At 38.7% G+C, this 21,534-nt stretch overlaps 2 pseudogenes; one reads left to right on the top strand and one right to left on the bottom strand.

Moving 5' to 3' along the window:
- Positions 1-1,772: 1,772 nt before the first annotated feature.
- LOC113088838 (SH3 domain-containing protein 19-like) lies at positions 1,773-13,207 on the top strand (annotated as a pseudogene).
- Positions 13,208-13,478: 271 nt separating this feature from the next.
- LOC113088839 (serine/threonine-protein kinase DCLK2-like) lies at positions 13,479-20,915 on the bottom strand (annotated as a pseudogene).
- Positions 20,916-21,534: the final 619 nt, after the last annotated feature.

The raw sequence follows: 21,534 nt of genomic DNA, 5'->3' as shown, positions 1-21,534 counted from the left end.
TATATTTAAAATAATAATAATAGATGAAGCTAAAACTCACACATCTTGCTGCGAAATTGAGCTCGCGCATATAGAATGTGCGCTTCCGGTGTGCGATGCCTCGAGTTGTCCTACATTAAGAGGACCGCCTTAAGAATATTTACTGTATTGCGCAAGTTAGTTCATACTTAGATATAATTTTATATGCAATATTACCTTTTCTTTTCATCATCATCTTTAAGAGTTCATGATCATTTCTGTTCAACTTTATTTCTCAGTTGATAAATCCATCCACAATTCATAAAACACAACACAAGAAACTGAGGTACAAGAAGTATTGACATCCAAAAATCATTGAAATCATTTAAAAATCAAATCGACAGGTTAAAAAAAAAGCCTCAGGTCAAATATTCATTTATCACCAATGAACTGTTTGACAAAAACTTCCTGCTCCGATGTCCAGATCTGAATCAACCGAGTCGCGAACAGGCTCCGAAGTGCCGATCTGAATCAACGGAGTCGCGAAAACGCTCCGAAGCGCCGATCTGAATCAACCGAGTCGCGAACAGGCTCCGAAGTGCCGATCTGAATCAACCGAGTCGCGAACAGGATCCGAAGTGCCGATCTGAATCAAATGCTTCACGACCCGTGCTTTGAAGTTATGACAAGTTATGACAGTAAAATGACAGTAATCAGTGTTTCACCCAAGTTTTCAAACATTTACACTTCAGATTTATCAATCTATAATATCTATAATACCTGTGAATTTCCTCAGGGAAGTTAAATCCTCAATATCTCGCTGTTAGTGCGGAGTGACTCCAGGTTATATGAAAAAAACTTTACTGGTTTGTTACATCACAACGTGTGTTTTGTGGGTTGATTCCTCTGTTGAAAACAGTTGTGCTGCTCAATATTTTTGTGATGACTGTGACCAATTTTATTTTTCACGATTCACAGATCAATAGAAAGATAGAAATCATCTGTTTTTTTTACACTGGATAAATGTATTGTGTCCATCCTGAATAAAATTACATAATAATAATAATAAAACCCCTGCAATGTTCTGGGAAAGTTAATAATAAACAATTAAAATAAATAAATCTATAACAAAATCCCCAAAATAACCATTAGGGGATGTTTTATGTTGGTTTCATTTCAGTTGTCACCAGATAAATACAACAAATAAACGTAAAAGTGTAAACGTTTATTTGGTCTTATTATTTAATATGAATAAACAACAACAACAAACAATTCCATAAATAACCATAGGGGACGTTTTATTTGGGTTCCTTTTTGGTTGTCACAAAATCATTCCTGCAACATTGAAAATTAGTTTTATTTAGTTATAAAAATAAGACCTAAGCACTCTATGAAAACGTTCTGGGAACGTTAATTTGTTCTAATTTTTATAAATTAAAAAAAATCCAGAAATAACCATTAGGGAACGTTTTATGTTGGTTGCTTTTTAAATGTCACAAAACATCCCTGAAACGTTCTGGGAATGTTTCTATAAAAGAAGGAACCACCAGAGAGCGATCCCAGAATTTTATGATTTGATTCTCAAAAAGAGTTAGAGAAGCGTTCTGTGTTTTCATTTATATGGAGTGTTTTTTGTATTTACAGAGTCTTCTGCACTTTACTCTAACACGTGGAAAATTAGTAGCCTACATCTTGTCTGGTAGGCTTTGTATTATTATGTCTTTGAAAAAAACAGTTTGGGTAATAATCACACCTCCACGAGAAATCTGGCAGAATGCATGGAGCTGTTGGCATCCTCGTGCGAAGTTTGGCGCCTCCCTCTTCTCCCTCACATGGACAAAAGAGCTTCCTGTTGACGTGCGCGCGACCTGACAATAGAGTTACTTCAGTCGTTTCGATAGAAAACAGAAACTCATCAGAATCGGCCTCGGTCATAAGAAACTTCACATCCGAGTCCGAGGAGGAATGCAGTTCAGATCTGTTGTCGTTGTGTTTTAGTCGGTAAATAACAGTATTTCTCCGGTATGGCGGAGGCACGAGCTGAGGAGGACGAGGAGCGTCTGCGCGCGACACGGAGCACAGGTACGCGCGACACGACAAACAAACAAACAATTAAAATCCGCGCAGACGCCAATACATTTTTTTGTTATAATTTACTTTTCACCACCTGTAATCACCCTTAGTGCTTGATTATTTATTTAATTTCTAACGATGATTTTGATACGAATACTTGTGAACTGATTAAAAAGGCATAGGTATTATAAAACACACACACACACGCATATATATATATATATATATATATATATATATATATATATATATATGTATGTATATATATATATATGTATGTATATATATGTTTGTATATGTATATGTATATGTATATATAAAAACAAAAAAGTTAATTTAAGTTAATTAAAATTATGTTTAAATGTATAGCTATTATTCAATTTATTTAAATTTTTTGGTCACATACCATCTCTTTTTAATTTTATTTGATTATATTTTCGGTTAGCTCAAAAAGTGGCATCATAATTATTATTTTACTATTTATGTTCTTTTTTTAAATTTACAGAAATTTCTATTTTAAGCCATATATAATTTCTGTTTAGTATTAAGTATTATTATATTTAAACAGCATACTAATAATAAAATTATATATATATATATACAGTCAGGTCCTTAAATATTGGGACATCGACACAATTCTAATCTTTTTGGCTCTATACACCACCACAATGGATTTGAAATGAAACGAACAAGATGTGCTTTAACTGCAGACTTTCAGCTTTAATTTGAGGGTATTTACATCCAAACCAGGTGAACGGTGTAGGAATTACAACAGTGTGTATATGTACATCCCACTTTTTAAGGGACCAAAAGTAATGGGACAGATTAACAATCATAAATCAAACTTTCATTTTTTAATACTTGGTTGCAAATCCTTTGCAGTCAATTACAGCCTGAAGTCTGGAGATCAATTAGACATCAGCGTACGCTGGGTTTCATCCCCGGTGATGCTCTGCCAGGCCTCTACTGCAACGGTCTTCAGTTCCTGCTTGTTCTTGGGGCATTTTCCCTTCAGTTTTGTCTTCAGCAAGTGAAATGCATGCTCAATCGGATTTAGGTCAGGTGATTGACTTGGCCATTGCATAACATTCCACTTCTTTCCCTTAAAAATCTCTGTGGTTGCTTTCCAAACACCAAACTACCCGGAAGACCATGGAAAACAACTGTGGTGGATGATCGAAGAATTCTTTCCCTGGAATTGTGTCGATGTCCCAATATTTTTGGACCTGACTGTATATGTATGTGTGTGTGTGTGTGTGTGTGTGTGTATAAATGTGTCCGTGTCATTTAAATGTAATATAATTAAAAGAGTGTTATGCATTTGTCTGCTGGTTGTTGCAGTAGTGTAATTTATTTCTGATTGATGGATTGTTGTTTCCTCTTCATATGATATGAATGATGAATCTGCTTTGTCCTGGGCTGAAACTAACACGTGTATTTCAGTTTCGCTGCAGTCTCTCAGCTCTGTTTCTTCAGGGTTTCCTCTGTCCAACCCTCAATATTCATCAAATAACACACAGTGTATATTTACATTCACTAGTGGTTTGTGTTTCTGTAATGTGTGTGTATGGAGACATGAGCAGCTCTGAGTGGGTCATGTGACCCGAGTCTGAGGTCATGTGATCATGACCCCCCCCCCTCCATAGTGTGCAGGGGTCTGTCAGTAACAGCCTGATGAATCTTCATCTGTCCTTCATTTAGCTGAATCAGGCCTTTTCTGTCGAGAAATATCTGAAATCTGCTGTTATCACCGCTGAACGCTGTTATTTATACAAACAGAGTTATTTAATGAGCCTTTCTGTGTGTGTGTGTGTGTGTGTGTGTGTGTGTGTGTGTGTGTGTGTGTGTGTTTCCAGAGCATTCAGACAGAAATAAACCTGACCAGCGCCACTCCAGGTAAGAGCTAAATATTTGTTTTGATCAGTATCAGGAAATTATATATATATACAATTTTAAGATTAAAAAAAATATAATTTATCACATTTCTACACATTTAACTCCTTATTACAGCACTGAAAAATAAACAGAAATTTATACAATTTTGTTCTAAAACATTCATGCCTATTTTTTTAAGTTTATTATTTTTTATTATTATTTAACACATTTCCACCCACTTAATTTCTCATCAAAGCACTAAAAAAATAAACAAATTGATCATAAAAATTATAAATCATTTTTGCCTATTTTAAGAAGTTTTTATTTCATTTGTTAGATAATTTTTTGATTTTATTTATTTATTTATTTTTGCCAATTTTGCACATTTCCATTCATGTAACCGCAGCACCAGACAATGAACAGAAATAGATCATAAAATTATAAAGTATTTATCAACTTGTGCATTACAGCACTGAAAAATAAAGATAAATGTTTATGCCTATTTTAGAAGTTTTTACTTTTAGTTATTTACTTTTACATTTATGTATTTATTAGGGGTTTTTTTGTTTGTTTTTTTACAATTGTACACATTTCTTAACACATTTAACTCAAAATGACAGCACTGAAAAATAAACCAAAATAGATCATAAAATTATAAAGTATTTAGAGTTCATAAAAATATGTTGTACTGCCTGTAATTTAAGTCACTGAGTTACATTATTATTTATTTACTTTTTTTTTTTTTTTAATGACTGCATCGCAGTAAAAAGCATTGTGAATAACATAAAACTAAAAACTATTTGGATGAAAAATATTCAATTTTAAATGCAAACCTTAATTTTTGAATGCAAACATTAATAATGATCTTGATTTGCTTTATTTTCTTTATGCAAGAATCTTTCTTCCTCTTGCTTAGGGGGGAAATGTGATTTGAACTGTGTTATAATTAGCTTTTCCTGATTGTAAGAACAAGTCAAAGAGCTGTGTTTGTGTTCAGAGCTTCATCTGCTGGTGGTGAAGCTCTGGATTCGTGTCTGAACATTTGCCAGCATTCCTCCCATCAGAACCTGTGATAAGAAGAGCACTCCCTCCAGCTCAGTTCTGGAAATACCTGTTACACCACAGAAGGAAAAACCATTAACATCAAACCGTCGAACTGAACTCGACGCATGTTGACAGGAATAACAAGACCGGCTCTGTTTTGTAACAGTAAAATAGTGGCATATATCTTGTTCATTGTGTGTGTTTAAGGAAAGCCTGTGTCTGGGGGGTTTGGGTGTGGTGTGTGTGTGTGTGTGTGTTATGTAACTGTAAAATGTGTTTCCAGTCATGTCACTGGAAAACAACAGGGAAAACTGGCCTTGAGTCATTAAATCAGTGGAAAAAATCTGTGTTTCTCTCGCTTTTCCAGCCAAGGGCCGCTCTCCTCCATCAGAGCCGTCATCAAACGCAGTGAGTGCGCCTGTCGTGGCATGTTTTTGGCGATTCGGTGTGTCTTGTACGTGCTGTCAGATGTGTGCATGTCAGTTTGGTTTCTGTGTTTGTGTTTTTTGTTGTAAACTACACAGCGTCAGCGAGGACGAGCTCTCAGACTGACCCTCAGAGAGAGCGCAGGTCAGTGCACGCCTCTCTACTCCTGCTCTCTCTCTCTCTCTCTCTCTCTCTCTCTCTCTCTCTCTCTCTGCTCAGTTTGGTGATTTTTACTTTCGGTTTCATTATTACATCTTCAATCTGATCTCAAGCTCTTTGCTGACACTGTCGTTTCCCTTGTAAACAAACCCATGTGATTTATTAGGGACACAAATACTTGTATTGTTGTGCTTGAATTAGAGCCACAGTTGATAGTTTTAATTTGTGTGTGTGTGTGTATACATATATATATATATATATATATATACTTTTTTTTTTTTTCAGGAATGTATGCAATCTTTAAAATAAATTTAGATAACCTCTTGGTCACATTAATACCAATTTTAAATATTTTCTATTTACCAGGGATTTTATAGTTAATTAAAACAAAACAAAAAGGAATAAAAAATGTTTAGTTGGTGAAGTAAAATAACTAAAACTGAAATAAAAATGTGACTAAGCATATAAAAATACTATACTGATTAGTAAAAATACTAAAAAACCTAGTACAAGTAAATGCATATTATTATAAACTGTAATAGTATCTCAATGGTACTAAAATATAAATTCTCAAAACTAGGAGTGAGACTCTCATAAATCTTGTTTCATGCTCTCATTCTAGTTCTGAGAGGGTTATTAACTAGTTGTTTTAAACGGGGATCAGACTGAGGAAGGTGATGTTATTAACATGTCACGTCATGCAGCAGGCGTCCACAAATCACCATCCTCTCTGCTGAACCGCTGCTGTCCAATACATGGTTCCCAGGGGATTCTGGGGCCTTTCCTCCAGCCCCGCCCCCGGCTCCGCCCACTTGGGCTGCAGGCTCGGCGACAGTGCAGGTGGGTGGAGCTTCAGATACATGTGTGGAACCTTCCATGTGTTTGATTGGTTGATTGATTGATCGTGCTCCTCCTCCCCAGCTCCCGCCTCCTTCCTACGAGCAGGTGATCCGAGAAAAGAGCCGTGAGCAGAGTCTTCCCCCCTCCGCCTCGTTATCTTCATCTCCATCACCTGGTCACTCCACCAGCACCATCGCCACGCAGACACACAGAGACTCCCCCGGCCCACAATCCTCTGCTGCTCGTCCAGGTATGAAGACGTGAGATCAGGCATCACTGAGGGTTGGTTTCAGGCTGCATTTAAGGCCAATATTTTACTGATTAGACATTTCATCAAAAGATGAAGCACATTTTACGTATTAAAACTAACAGAAATGTACTATTAAATTAATTATTTCAGGGAAATCACTACAGGCTTTCCATGCAACGGTCAATTTTAAGATTCTGTTTCCATAACTTGTCTTTTCTTCAGACTAGATGAAAGAAAATAACCATAATATGCATTTTTAAGTGTTTTTTTATTGCACTTTTTCGGTTGCCATCTTCAAAAGTTGTTCCTCTTGTCTTGTGAATGTTTTCCTGTAGTTCGCAGACCCCCCAAACCACCGCGCCCCTCACTGCCCCTCGACCACACGCCTGAAGTGGACCAATCTCGAGACGCTCTGCACGTGCAGACGGACTCCGATGACATCATCGATGACATCACTCCCACAGACCCCGCCCCCCTCACCACCACTTCCGCTCAGATCAACCTCGATTCCCCAGCTGAGCCGATAAAAGAGGAGCCGAGTGTACGTCCCAGACCTCGGCCGCGCTCCAGAGTCACCCTACGACCCAACGACGACGTCCTGGACCAGACGATGACGAGAGAGGTCAAAGTTCAGACTCTAGTGCGACTGAAGGATGACGGCACCGAAAACATCTTCGCCGGGTTCGATGATGCTCCGTCGGACATCTCCAGCAAATACCTGCAAGACCTGCTGGAAGTGTTTGGTTCAGACGCAACACCTGTCCAACATGAAGACACTCAACAAAGTGATGCAAGCAATGTAGAAAATGATGCACCATGCACCTCTATAACACCTGAACCTGTAGAGCCATTAAATAGACCAAAACCATGACCTAGAACTCAGAAATCGAAATCCCAGCTCGCCCTAAAACCGTCTGTCTTTGAGGTTTTTGATACCAGTGAAACTACTGTTGAGCAAAACCCCTCCAAACCCCTGAGTCCACCAGTTCCAGCACCCAGACCCCTTCTGAAGAAACTCCAGAGTCCACCAGAGTCCAGACCTTCTCCAGCCGCCCGTCTTGACAGCACTCCTCCCGGCCAGCAGATGGCAGCGGAGGTCTCCAGCTCGTCCGAGAGAAGAAGTTCGGATGATCGAGCTATAAACCCTCCAGTGAAAACACCACCAGTGACTGTAACGGACAAGAGCGCTGGAAAACGTGAGTGGTGTCTGGTATATTGTTGGATTTCTAGTTTACTTACTAGTAGGGATGCACGGTTTCAGGAAAAAAATTCATTGCATTTCTTCTGAAAAAATTGTGATTAAATTTGTTTGCTTGTGTGTAAATGGACACAAAGTCATGCTTCGCTGATACATGTAGTGCATTTATTTAATTAATTAAATCACAGCACATTGACATTATTTAGATTTATCTTGCAGCCCTAATGTCTGCTTATCGTCTCAATCAAAACGTTATAAACACCTGTGATTATACCCAGGTCCGTCAGTCCCCAAACACTCCCGACCTCCTCCACCTCTGCTGAGGAAGACACGCTCCGCCTCACAGGTCAGTTATAGCTGCTTATTACACCTTTATGAGGAAGTTCTCATGTTAGCGTGAGTATTTTATGTTGATGATGATTGTTTGTGTTCAGGTGGATGTTTCCAGAGCTTCTGACACCTCCACTCCTCCTCTCCCTTCAGTGTACTGCAGCGTTTTTACTCCAAAATCAGGTGTCTGTTTAGTTTTTTTTCCCCGTCCATCATTCTCTGTTTTTATCTCCGCAGCAGAAGACTCCTCCCACTCCGGCCTCCTCCAATCAAAGTGACCAAACCTCCAGGCTCCTCCTCCTCCCCTGCTGCGACCAATCAGCTGCCAGGCAGCAGGGTGCCAAAGCGATGCCCGCCCCTCCCACCCCGACCCAAACCAGGACATCCACTTTACAAGCGCTATTCTGTGAGTACTTGAGAAGAACTCTAGGAAAACTTCCTGGGTTTATTTAAGGGTTAAGTGTTTGTCATAATTTACTGACCAGGATGTCGTAATAAATCTGTAAGACTTACTATTGTTTACCTTACAGTGAAGGTGGATTGTGATCATGCATTTTCATGCATCAGACTTTATTATCTGATGATCTCTTCGTGTTTTAAATCTATTTATAAATGAATAAACGGCATATAATGATGTTAATGTGTTTGTGCACAAGAACAAAGCTCTTCAAGAAGAAGCAGAGCAAGAGGATCCATCTCAGGAAACATCTTTCCATGTCAGTGTATTCACACACACACACACACACACACACACACACACACACTCTTGCTAATTATGCAAATGTAGTAAACTGTATTTTATATCATGAAATATTATTTCCTCCATCAGGAAGAGCAGCACCTGATTGTCCTGGATGATCCAGTCCCACAAACACAGTTGAACACACTCCATGACCTCTGGCCCTCAGAGGTCAAAGGTCAAGATGTAACTGTCAGTGGGCTTCTGCTAGAGGACGAGCCCTCAGAGCAGCAGATTCAACAAAACCTACAGAATAGGTGAAACATGCTGAAAAAAAAGATAATTTATTAGCATATATATATATATATAATGATGCAAAAAAATGAGACTTCAATCTTGGTCAGACGGTGGGGTGGTATTTTAGTATGCAAATTTATTCAAAGAATATAGGAAATGAGAATACAACTCATAACTTGCAAACAGATTAGTAAGTATTAAAATCAGCTTCAAATATAGAAAATACAAATCCCAAAATTAATATAGTTTTAAAAGCAATCCATGTATGATGGATGCTGCCCAATTAAAAGTAATACAAAATGCATTATAATATTAAAAAGTAATCAAGATGTTAAAAATAATAATACAAAGTATACAACAATACCTGTATATCCAAAGTCAAAAGTTATACTAATATTCATATAATAACAAATAATATAATAATAATCATATCTGAGATGAATAAAACCTGAGAGAAGTTCAAAGTATTCAAGTGAGCCCGGAATCAAAGATAAAGAAGGTGAGAAAAGACTAAGTCCAGCTAGAAGGGTCTATGCTGAACTCAGTCTGAGCGAGAGAGTAAGGAGGGGTGAATTTGCCTCCTCTTATAGTCCTGCAAATCTGTATCAAACCCATGCCACGTCTCTGCAGCCACGTCTCAAACAGATATCAAAACAGTCGTCATCCTTCTCCGAAAATACATCCTAGCCCTTGCAGCCTAATTTCAGTTCCCTATTTCGTAAGGTCAGCAGATTGTATGTTCAAAGTCCAACTGTCCTACCTCAGAAGATTAATCGTCTGGTTCTCTTTTGTTAAGAACCCACAGGGGGGGTTCGAATGACTCCAAATAACAGACATGTGATGGAATATAAACGTCTCTGAATCATGCTGTTCTTAGAAGTATAAACATTTCGTGGAAATCTTTTATCTTTAACTTTTCTTATTTCCATATTGATATAGAAGTCTTCTAAGTCTAAAGTTCAGCTGAGGCCTTCAGCACAGGCTGTCCTGTACTTTTAAGCACGTAGCAAATGCACACATGACAGAAGTCAGAATTTGGGTTACATCATATAATATCTATAATATCGAATGAAATGTTAAATAGGTATGTAAATGTGATGGAAATGTCATGGAAATTAATTTAAAAATAATGTCGGTATGTATAATCTCACAATTCATAAACAGTCAGCTCCTGTGTTGCTGTTTCCAGGTGTGTCGTGGCCCGTTTTAGATTTGAGGGGGAGGAGGGGGAGCTGTCCTTCACTGAGGGTGATGTCATCACTCTAATGGAATATGTAAATGAGGAGTGGGGGCGTGGCCTCCTGAACGGACAGACCGGAATCTTTCCTCTCAATTTCATCCAGGCTGTAGAGGAAACTGAAGCGTTGCCAAGAAAACTGGCTCTGGAATCTCCCGGTAAATAAACATTCTCCCACTTAATATACAAGTCAATTCAAGTCACCTTTATTTGTATAGCGCTTTATACAATACAGATTGTGTCAAAGCAGACACAAGCAGGAAAAAGGTGTGCCTATAATGCAAGCGGAAAATAGAAAGCAGTCTGTTTATCAGTTAAAGTCAGTTCATTGTTGATGTTATTGTCCAGCTCAGTTAAGTTCCCTTACAATAGTGTCTGTGGAGTCAAGTCAACAATGCCAAAGGCCACAGTGGCAAGAAGCTACGATGACCTCGAGATAAGAATGAAAGAGACTAATATTAGCGTAGATGCCATTCTTCTTACAATGTAGCAAGTACATTGGGTGTTATGGGAAGTGTTCCCAGTTCCTGGTGACTTAATTAATGCAGTCCAACAATCTTTAAATGGATTTGAATTATAGAAATGTGATAGTGTGTCATGTGCAGTGTTTGGGGAAAGTTACTTTTAAAAGAAATGCATTACAATATTGCGTTACTCCCTAAAAAAATAAATAAATGCGTTACCTAGTTACTTTTTATGGAAAGTAATGCGTTACCTTACTTTTGTTTTGTTACTTTCGAGTTACTTTTTAAATCTGAGCAGGGCTTGATTGTTTTTAATATAAGAAGTTATATTTATAGCAAATGTAAAAGCCCTTTCACACCAAAACGTGTAATGAATAAACCTCAGGCTGAAGGAAAAGTAAATTCTAGTCTGTATAGCTCTTCAACAATAAAAAATAATGAAGTTTATCTAAAGTCATTTTTAATTATTAGTGTGGTTTAACTGGATAAACAAGTTAAATCTCTTTAACCTGGCATACACATGACCAGAAATGGGGGTAACACATTGCGAGTAACGCGAGTTACGTTATCAGATTACTTTTTTCAAGTAACTAGTAAAGTAACACATTACTTTTTAATTTACAAGAAAATATATTTGTATACTTTTTTGAGTTACGGTTTCAAAAAAGCAATGCAAGTTACTTTGTTTTTCAGAGTTTAGGCGCTGAAAAGTAAAAAGATCTGCTGCCCACAGTTGATTTAGAAAATTCTAGGTATTATCAAAAGGTCATGAACGCATAAAATTAATGTTTCTGCTGTTTTACAAATACTAGAAACGTGGCTTTCAAAGGAAAGACTGCTATCTAATAGCACACCTAGGTTCCTAACTGATGATGAAGAATTAACAGAGCAACCATCAAGTCGTTTCAGGTTTTCGCATGCTGAGGTTTTTCATCCAATAATTAACACCTCAGTTTTTTTCAGAATTAAAAGTAGCAAATTACTAGTCATTCAGGTTTTAATATCATTCCACGTTCCATTGAATTCCATTAGTTTTGAAAATTGGTAGGTTTCATTGGGCTAAGTTTCTTGATGATATCTCTCAAGGGTTACATGCAAAATATAAAAAGCAGTGGTCCTAGTACTGAGCCTTGTGGTACTCCGTACTCTACTAATGATCAATATGATACCTCTACATTCACTCTAAGAATTAATGAACAGATAAGTAAGACTGAAACCATGTTCATGCAATTTCACTAATGTCAAAATAATTGTCTAGTAATGTCAAATGCAGATATGTAGATATATCATGCATCTCTAGTCTGTGTGTGGTTATCTTAAAGTTATAAGCATGAGAAACATTTGATTGACAGGCCATCTCTTTCTCTACAGCACCCCCTGCAGGAGCGAGAATCAGAGGACGAGCACTTTATGATTTTACTCCTGAGTGTGAGGATGAGCTCCAGCTGAAGGTCTGTGAGAGATTTACTAATGTAAAAATTATATTTAAAATGATATTCATATATAAAATATATGTAATTCTAAAAAATTGGATTCACTGATTTACAGTAAGTACAGATAGGTCAACAGTATTGGTAAAGTGTGTGTGTGTGTGTGTGTGTGCAGGCAGGAGATGTGGTGTGTGTTTTGGAGGACATGGATGCTGAGTGGTTCCTCGGAGAATCTGGCGGGAAACGTGGCATGGTCCCCAAAAACTACATCCTAGTGCTGCTGGACCCCTGAACACACGGGGCCGTCCTGTCAAGTGCCTGATGAGCGTTTCTGCGTTTTGCCTTTTATTAGATCATGTCATACAGTTAAACGAGGTTAGTGAGGGGATGTTTGAAGTGTGTGGATCTCCTGTACTGTACTGACGTGTGTGTGTGTGTGTGTGTGTGTGTGAGGCCCGAATAACTTGTTTACCGTTTTAACCAGCATTAAACAAATCAGTTATGTAAATATCAATACTACCCTAAATATTACCCCATAATTTTCTTTTTTTCTTTCTTTTTCTATACAATACATTACCAGTCATTCATGATTTACTGGATAAGGATTTAATTTTAAATATGAATTCTTATCTAATGAAATATTTTAGAGCTTGTAATAACTAGTAAAATGTATATTTATTATAAGAATGGCCAAAAGTTCAAAGTTTGTGCTAAGATTTTTTGAAAGTTTTAAAGTGTCTTCTGCGTTTATTTGATCAAAAGTACAGTAAAAATTGTAAAAAAAATTTTTAATTTAAACAGCTGTTTCCATGTTCATATCATTTAAGGTTTAATTTATTTCTGTGATGCTCCGCTGTATTTTCAGCATCATTCCTCCAGTCTTCAGTGTCACATGATCTTCAGAAATCAGAATAATATGATGATTTACTGCTCAAGAAACATTTCTGATTATTATCAATGTTGTGCTGCACAATATTTTTGTGGAAACTGTGATGCATTTTATTTTTCAGGATTCACAGAAGAACAAAAAGTTCAAAAGAACAGCATTTTGTAACATTATAAATGTCTTGCGTCCTTGATGAATAAAAGTATCAATTATTTCTTTTTTTTTTTAATGACCCCAATTTTTTGAACAGTATTATACTTGATGATCCATGTCCAGAAATCATGTTTTTATAAAATTTTAGGCCTACTGCACAAAATACAATAAAAAAAATCTTTAATTGATGCTTTTTAATTTAGATATTTTAGAAAGTTGTGAAAACCAGGTTGTTTCAATGACAAAGCGGCTGTATTTAAGTGTCATCCCATAAATATTGATTTTGAGGAACGGTCACATTAATGCAATTAAAACCAAAAAAGTGCATTCACACTTCATTTCAAACGCCATTCACATGCAATAAAACACACACTCGTGTTTTCATCAGCTACTCATGATGTATTGTTGCAATACAAAACAAAACATGAAATAAATCCATAATTAGAATCGGCCTAATTACGACTAGCTTAAGGTCCCGAACATCCACCGTACAAAAGTGAATACCGTTAATACAACAAGTGGCCGTTCAGAAAAGAATTGACTTAACAGTTCTTCTAAAAACAGAGGCATTTCATGGAGATAAAAACACACACACACACACACACACACACACACACTCGTCCTCATTCACTAAAGACTGAAGTTTTGGTGTAAAGCAAAGTCATACACTTGTAACACATCTGGCAACACAATTCAAACGTCTTGTTCTCATTCAGTTCAGGTATAAAGATGCAGATGTCTGAAATGAGACTCTAATGATGCATCTGATCAGACACCAACACTGACTCGTATGAAAGAAAGAAAAGGGGCAAGGGCAGGACACAGTGCAGTAAGAGTCCAGGTCGCTGGTTTAGTCGAAGCCCTGCGTACAAACACAGACCAGAAGTGAAGAAAACGAACGCATGATCTGAAGCACAGGTTTACATGCTCTCATAGACAGCAGATGATGAACCTTCTTACAGGAACGTTAATAGAACGTTTGCGCAACGTTCTCTGGAAATTAATAATGTTCTCAAAACGTTAGCACAGAAACGTTATCTCTACTTCGCTCCAGAAATGCATTAGTTGGACATTTATCTCAGGTTTTTTAAATGTTTCTAGTTTTGGAATGTTCAGAGAACACTCAAATGTAACACTGACATTGTTTGCAAAAAGATCAAAGAGAAACAAGAAAAAAGTTTCTGGACATTCACAAACCGAACATCATAGAAACATGAGGAAAACATTTGAGTTTGATGCATTTTTTTAAAAGTTAATACTTGTTTCAAAACATTCAGAAATAACGTTTTTATAACGTTATAATAACTTTCCTATTAAAAAAAAATCTGTTCTGAAGTATTTGTCGATTTTCCTTTTATGTGTCATCTAGGCCGAAACCACTCATGTCAGCTCTGGTGGTCTTATTATAATTAATGGAACATGTAAATATACATGTAAATGAATATATGTGGAGTTTATCGTTCATATAAACAACTTTCAGGATCTGAAATCGGATTGGATTCATTCAGAATGAAAAACACTGAAATATGAGAGCTAAGTGAAATCAATGGCTGACTTCGCGCACACACCACTAATGAAAGGGAATGAAGAAGGGATAAAAAGATGAAGAGAGAAGGTGGTCTGGTCTGGTCTGGTCTGGTCTGGTCTGGATGTTGAGGTTTGTGTTCACGATCAAGGTTTCTCTTCTTCTTCGCCTCTGGAGAGATTACTGCCAGCTGTCATCTACACAGAAACAATCAGACGTTACAGATGATCCACCTGTGACAGAGGAAACGAGATGCAGTGTATGAGCTGAAGGTAATTATGGTATGTAGTGTGTGTGTGTGTGTGTGTGTCACCTCAGCCTCTGCTGCGGGGCTGTTGTGTGTGTTTTCTGATTCAGCTCCATCTTTCATCTCACACTCCATGTTGGTGTCCATCACAGCATCGTCCTGCTCACACCACAACATTTACATTACAGTCAGATTTTATTCAGATTCTGTTCACCGAAGCTGCATCTATTTGATCAAAAATACAGTTAGAATTCTGAAATATTATTACTATTTAAACATCTTTTTTCTGTGTGAATCTGTGTTAAAGTGTAATGTATTTCTGTGATGCTCCGCTGTATTTTCAGCATCATTCCTCCAGTCTTCAGTGTCACATGATCTTCAGAAATCAGAATAATATGATGATTTACTGCTCAAGATACATTAATTATTATTATTAATGTGGAACACAGTTGTAGTTTCTGTGGAAACGGTGATACATTTTATTTTTCAGGATTCACAGATGAACAGAGTTCAGAAGAACAGCATTTATTTGAGATAGAAATCTACTGTAACATTATAAATGTCACTTTTTATGAATTTAATGTAAGTACTAGTTTATTAGTAATAATTATATACTGTGCACAGAATGTGAATGGTGTGTGTGTGTGTGTGTGTGTGTGTGTGTCCTCACCTGCACCCAGGGGTGTTCCAGCACCTCGTCGGCCGTGTAACGAACAGCAACATTCACTTGCAGCATCTTCCCAATTAAATCCTGCAGAACACACACCAGATTCTCATGAAAGCTTGTTTTCTGCCACAGAATAAAAGAAGAAAACTAGTCATTGTGACTTTTAATTTCTCAGAAGTTCACATCTTGCAGTTCTGATTTTTTCGTGCTACAAAATAAAAAAAAAGTAGTAAAGTTAGTTGCACAATGTAAATTCAGAATTGCAAAAAAAAAAAAGTCTCGCAACTACCTATTTTATTCTGTGGCTCGACAATTCAAAACTTGACAGTAAACAGTAAACGTGGAGCGAGCGTGTGTTCTGTGTTTGTGCGGTTGTTCTGTGCAAACCTTAGCCGAGAGGCTGATGTTGTCCCAGTACGGCGAGGGAAACTCCAGTCTGCCCAGTAAGATCTGATCGAACAGCTCCTCCTGCAGGTTCTTCTCACTGCGGAACGGAGGAAAACCACACAGGAGGATGTATGTGATCACACCCGCAGCCCAGATGTCCACCTTCAGCCCGTACCTGCAGCACACACACACACACACACACACGCACACACACACACACACAGACACACACACACAGACACACACACACTCCTATGAACACACACACACTCCAGCAGCAGCTCAACCTCTGGTTCTAAGTTCGTCTTAAAAAACCTTAAAGTTATTTTATTTCAGCTAGTAGTAGGAAAGATTTCTCATTTTTGATTTAGTCAGGCTACTTAACTAAGACGTGAAAAAAAAATGAATAAACACCTAATAAAAATGTAAATGACAGAACAGAAAATAAAACAGAAAAGAAAGAGAATATGAAAAATCTACTAATAATAAAAACAGTGTAATAGTACATCAATGATAATAAATAACACAGATACACTGCAAAATGCCTATGTTTATTTCTTTCTTTCTTTACACTATTTCTGTGGTAAGAAAACTAGGATTATTATTATATTTTGCATTTCAAGTAAATGTATCTTGATTTAAGTAAAATATGGAAAACATGACAAAAATACACAGACATCACTTTTACACAAAGTATACACTAAGGATGAAAGCATTAAAATTATATGAGAAATTAAGTGAATATTTCACCATTAAACCCTAAAACCCTTCACAAAGAATCACTGAATCATTTGTATGAACTGCTTCAGTGATATGCATCATCCAAGTGAACCAGTTCACAAAAACGAATCATAGGAAACAGTTTGCTTAAACTTTGCATATGTGTTTTATGTTTTTATCAGGCTTTTATGGCTCATATAGACTGATAGAGTGAGAATATAAAGGGGTTTATTCAGAGACAAGAACAGTGAAAGTAAAGCTCCTCAAAAGATCCTGAGGATCAGATGTGAGACTCTAAATCATGATTGATGGAGAATCAAGTAAAGCTGAGCTGCTTCAGTCCAGGAAGAGTCAATCTGGAGATATTACTGACCTCACTCTGACCTTTACTTGATCACAATCAGGAGAGATCTGACACGAGCTACACTCGAAGATCTCTGACTGGATTAAACGCTCTGATAGAAGACGAGCAGGAGACTGTGTGTGACCTCACAAATGTGATCAGATATGAAACCGTGGTCTCTTAGGATGAGTTGTACCCGCTCTCTGCGATGATCTCCGGGGCCACGTACGTCGGCGTCCCACACACGGTGTACAGCGGCCCCTCCACCTCCGTCGCCAGCCCAAAATCACCCAGCTTCAGAGACTTAGTGCCGTCAGGATACTCACACACCTGCACACACACACAGATGAGTGTTTATACACTGTGTGTGTGTGTGTGTGTGTGTGAGTGAATGAGTGAGTGAGTGTGAGTGAGTGAGTAGGTGTTTGTTTGTGTGTGAGTAAGTGTGTGAGTGTGAGAGAGAGTGTGTGTGTGCATGTTTGGAGTGAGTTTATGTGTGTGTGTGTGTGTGTGTGTGTGTGTGTGTGTGTGTGTGTGAGTGAATGAGTAAGAGTGTGTGTGTGCATGTTTGGAGTGAGTTTATGTGTGTGTGTGTGTGTGTGTGAGTGAATGAGTGAGAGAGTGTGAGTGAGTGTTTGTTTGTGTGTGAGTAAGTGAGTGAGTGTGAGTTAGTGAGTGTGAGTGTGTGTGTGTGAGTGAGTATGTGTGTGTGTGTGTGAGTGAGTGAATGAGTAAGAGTGTGTGTGTGTGAGTGTGAGCATGAGTGTGTGTGAGTGTGGGGGGGGGTGCATGTTTGTGAGTGAGTGAGTAAGTGTTTGAGTGTGAGAGAGAGTGTGTGTGTGCATGTTTGGAGTGAGTTTATGTGTGTGTGTGTGTGTGTGTGTGTGTGTGAGTGAATGAGTGAGAGAGTGTGAGTGAGTGTTTGTTTGTGTGTGAGTAAGTGAGTGAGTGTGAGTTAGTGAGTGTGAGTGTGTGTGTGTGTTTGTGAGTGAGTGTGTGTGTGTGTGTGTGTGTGTGTTTGTGAGTATGTGAGTGAGTGTGTGAGTGAGTGAATGAGTAAGAGTGTGTGTGTGTGTGAGTGTGAGCATGAGTGTGTGTGAGTGTGGGGGGGGTGCATGTTTGTGAGTGAGTGAGTATGTGTGTGAGTGAGTGTGTGTGATTGTGAGTGAGTTAGTGTGAGTGTGTGTGTGTGTGGGGGGGGATGTGCATGTTTGTGACTGAGTATGTGTTTGAGTAAGTGAGTGTGTGTTTGTGAGTGAGTGAGTTAGTGAGTGTGTGAGTGAGTGTGTGTGTGTGTGTGTGTGAGTGAGTTAGTGTGAGTGAGTGTTTTGTGTGTGTGTGTGTGTGTGTGTGTGTGTGTGTGTGTGTGTGTGTGTGAGTGAGTGAGTTAGTGTGTGTGTGTGTGTGTGTGTGTGTGTGTGTGTGTGTGTGTGTGTGTGTGTGTGTGCGTGTGTGTGTGTGTGTGTGTACCAGCAGGTTCTCTGGTTTGATGTCCCGGTGTACGATGTTCAGTCTGTGCAGGTATTGCAGTGCTCCGGTCAGGTTGAACAGCATGGCGCTGGCGTCCCGCTCCGTGTACTTGGTGGAGGAAGTGATGGCATCAAACAGGTCACCTCCCTGCCGAAAACACACAACACTGTCACACACTACCCATAGTACGACTGCTGTGTGTGTGTGAGTGACTGACCTTCACCAGCTCCATCACCAAATACAGTTCCAGTGGGCGTGTCCAGCTCCTCTATTAGCATAATGATGCTGGGGTGATGAACCCTGCGCAGTATCGCCACCTCATTGGCTATCAGGTGCTCCTGTCAACACCAATCAACCAATCAGAATCGCTGCTGTGTTTTCACTGTTGTGTGGTGACTGCATGCTTTCAGCTGATTTCCTCTTGAACTGAACTGCAGTCAAACTACTTCAAAACTAGTCAATTAAGTCAATTAACTCGATCATAAAACACAGTGTCCATCTAACATGTGTTTGAGCTGCAGCTAGTCACATTAATGGAGTGTTTCACTAGTTAGCAGTAAAACCTGGATATGTTCTAGATTTGTGTTGGATATTATAATTGGACTGAAAATATGGATATTTTATTTGTAAAAATCCTACTTTTTTCACTTATTTCAGTAAATGTCATCAAACTAGCGAGTTCACTGCAAACTGATTCACTGTCTGGAAGCGCTCGAATCGGATCATGCATCGCAAATCCTTTTTTCCGATAATTTTTGTTTTTGTTAAACAATACAGAACATCAAACCATGAAGGCAGTCCAGTTCTAAAACTCAAAACACCACGTGCTGTTGGGAATCGTACCTTGCCGCTGCACTTGGCCTTGTCGATGATCTTCAGCGCGTATTCCTGTCCTGTAGACCTGAGAGCAGCACACATGACGTGAGATCTCAGCCCTTCACATTCGTTCGAGAGATAACGAGTCTTCTTACCTCTCCACACACTCTCGGACCACAGCGAAGTTTCCATCGCCGATCACCTTCCCCACTTTATACTTCTCACTGATGACAGACGACTGAACTTCATTACCGTTCACTGCAGAGAGAGAGAGAGAGAGAGTGTCACAATGACAGCCAATCAGAACACACCTGGTGTTTAATATGCAGTTATGTGGGATTATGGACCAATAAGATTCCACTCTGGGCGGAGCTACTGCAGAGCTGAGTTATTGTAGTGCATCAGCTAAATGTAAACTAGCTGAAAGAAAACACTTCCCTTTTCAATATTTAATTTTGTTATTTTGTGTGTGTGTGTGTGTGTGTGTATAATGACATGGGTATGACGCAGGTATTACAAGGAGAGGGTGACTTATGAGGACATAACCCATGTCCCCATTTTTCAAAACACTTATAAATCATACAGAATGAGTTTTTTTTGAGAAAGTAAAAATGCACAAAGTTTCCTGTGAGGGTTAGGGTTAGGTGTAGGGTTGGTGAAGGGACATAGAATATACAGTTTCTACAGAATAAAAACCATTTACACCTATGGGATGAACACACTTTACACAAAAACAAACGTGTGTGTGTGTGTGTGTGTGTGTGTGTGTGTTTTACCTTCAGGACTGAGGTCTTCTTCATCGTTGAGGTCTCTGGAGGGCGTCGGGGACGCAGACGCTTCATGACCGGATGTCTGAGGAGACAGATTATGTCAAACACACACTCAGAGCACAGGTGTGCAGAGCCACACACACACACACACACACACACCTTCCGGCTGTGTGAGTCCCGGGCTGCAGGGGGACTGCGATGACCTCATCGGGGGGAAAGTCGCTCTCGGAGCCTCATTGGCTGAAAAACCATCAGCAGAAACTCATGAGTAACCAGTGCTTTAATAATGTTCACAGTGACTGTGTGTGTTGTGTGTGTGTGTGTGTGTGTGTGTGTGTGTGGTGTGGTTTACCGGGACGGGGTGATTTGGGACGCGGGACGCCGGAGGTTTGTATGCACTAGTCTTGGGAGGGACTGACGGTCGTGATTTCTTACACTCTGAGAGACAGGACAAGACGGCTGTTAGTCTGACAGGACGTGTGTGTGTGTGTGGTGTGTGTGAATACTCTCTGACTCTCAGATACGTGTTTAATCTCACCGTTAACGAACGCAGCCGCGGCTCCCTTCCCCGCGTGTCCGAGAGCAGCGTCGTCCTGAGCGTAACGAAATCCTCCAAACCGGCACGCGATGAAAACATCGTCATCACCGAAGAAATCCTGCAGACTCGTCAACTATAAATAACAACATAGAAAATATATATAAATATTACATGAAAAAATATAAATGATAAATTCCTCAAAAACGAACAGAAAAAATTAAGGTTAAAGTACAAATTTACTAGAACCAAAACTGAAATACAAATAAAAAAAATAAAGGTAAAGAAAACAACAACAAAGCAATAATGAAATTACTAAAACTTAGATATATGAAATGAAAATAAATAGAAATATTTGGCTTATGCTATACAATACTGGTATTTTAGTATCATTTAGATACTATTATTGTTTTTATTAATATTTTGAATACCTCGCCGGGTGCTGGAGGGTCATGGGAGTTTGCCCAACCACTACACATGTGTTTTGTGGATTTGGAGAAGCATTCGACCGTGTTTCCTCGCGGACTAAAGTAACAAAAATGTTTCTTATGGTTTTATTTTAGTTTCAAGTTTAGTTAACTATAGTAACTCTGCTATATAATATGTCACTAATATAAAAAGTGAAAGCACTGTAGGAGAGTGAAGCATTATGGGAAAATGAGTGCAGGGCGTGAAGGTTGCCATGACGAGGGTCCTCATCATCACTGGTCACATGACAACATGATTACAGCTACATTCACACACACACACACGGC

This window comes from Carassius auratus, unplaced genomic scaffold (assembly GCF_003368295.1).
Source record: "Carassius auratus strain Wakin unplaced genomic scaffold, ASM336829v1 scaf_tig00047359, whole genome shotgun sequence".
Taxonomy (NCBI): domain Eukaryota; kingdom Metazoa; phylum Chordata; class Actinopteri; order Cypriniformes; family Cyprinidae; genus Carassius; species Carassius auratus.
Note: the sequence above shows the minus strand (reverse complement) of the source record. Positions and strands in the feature narration are given on the sequence as shown.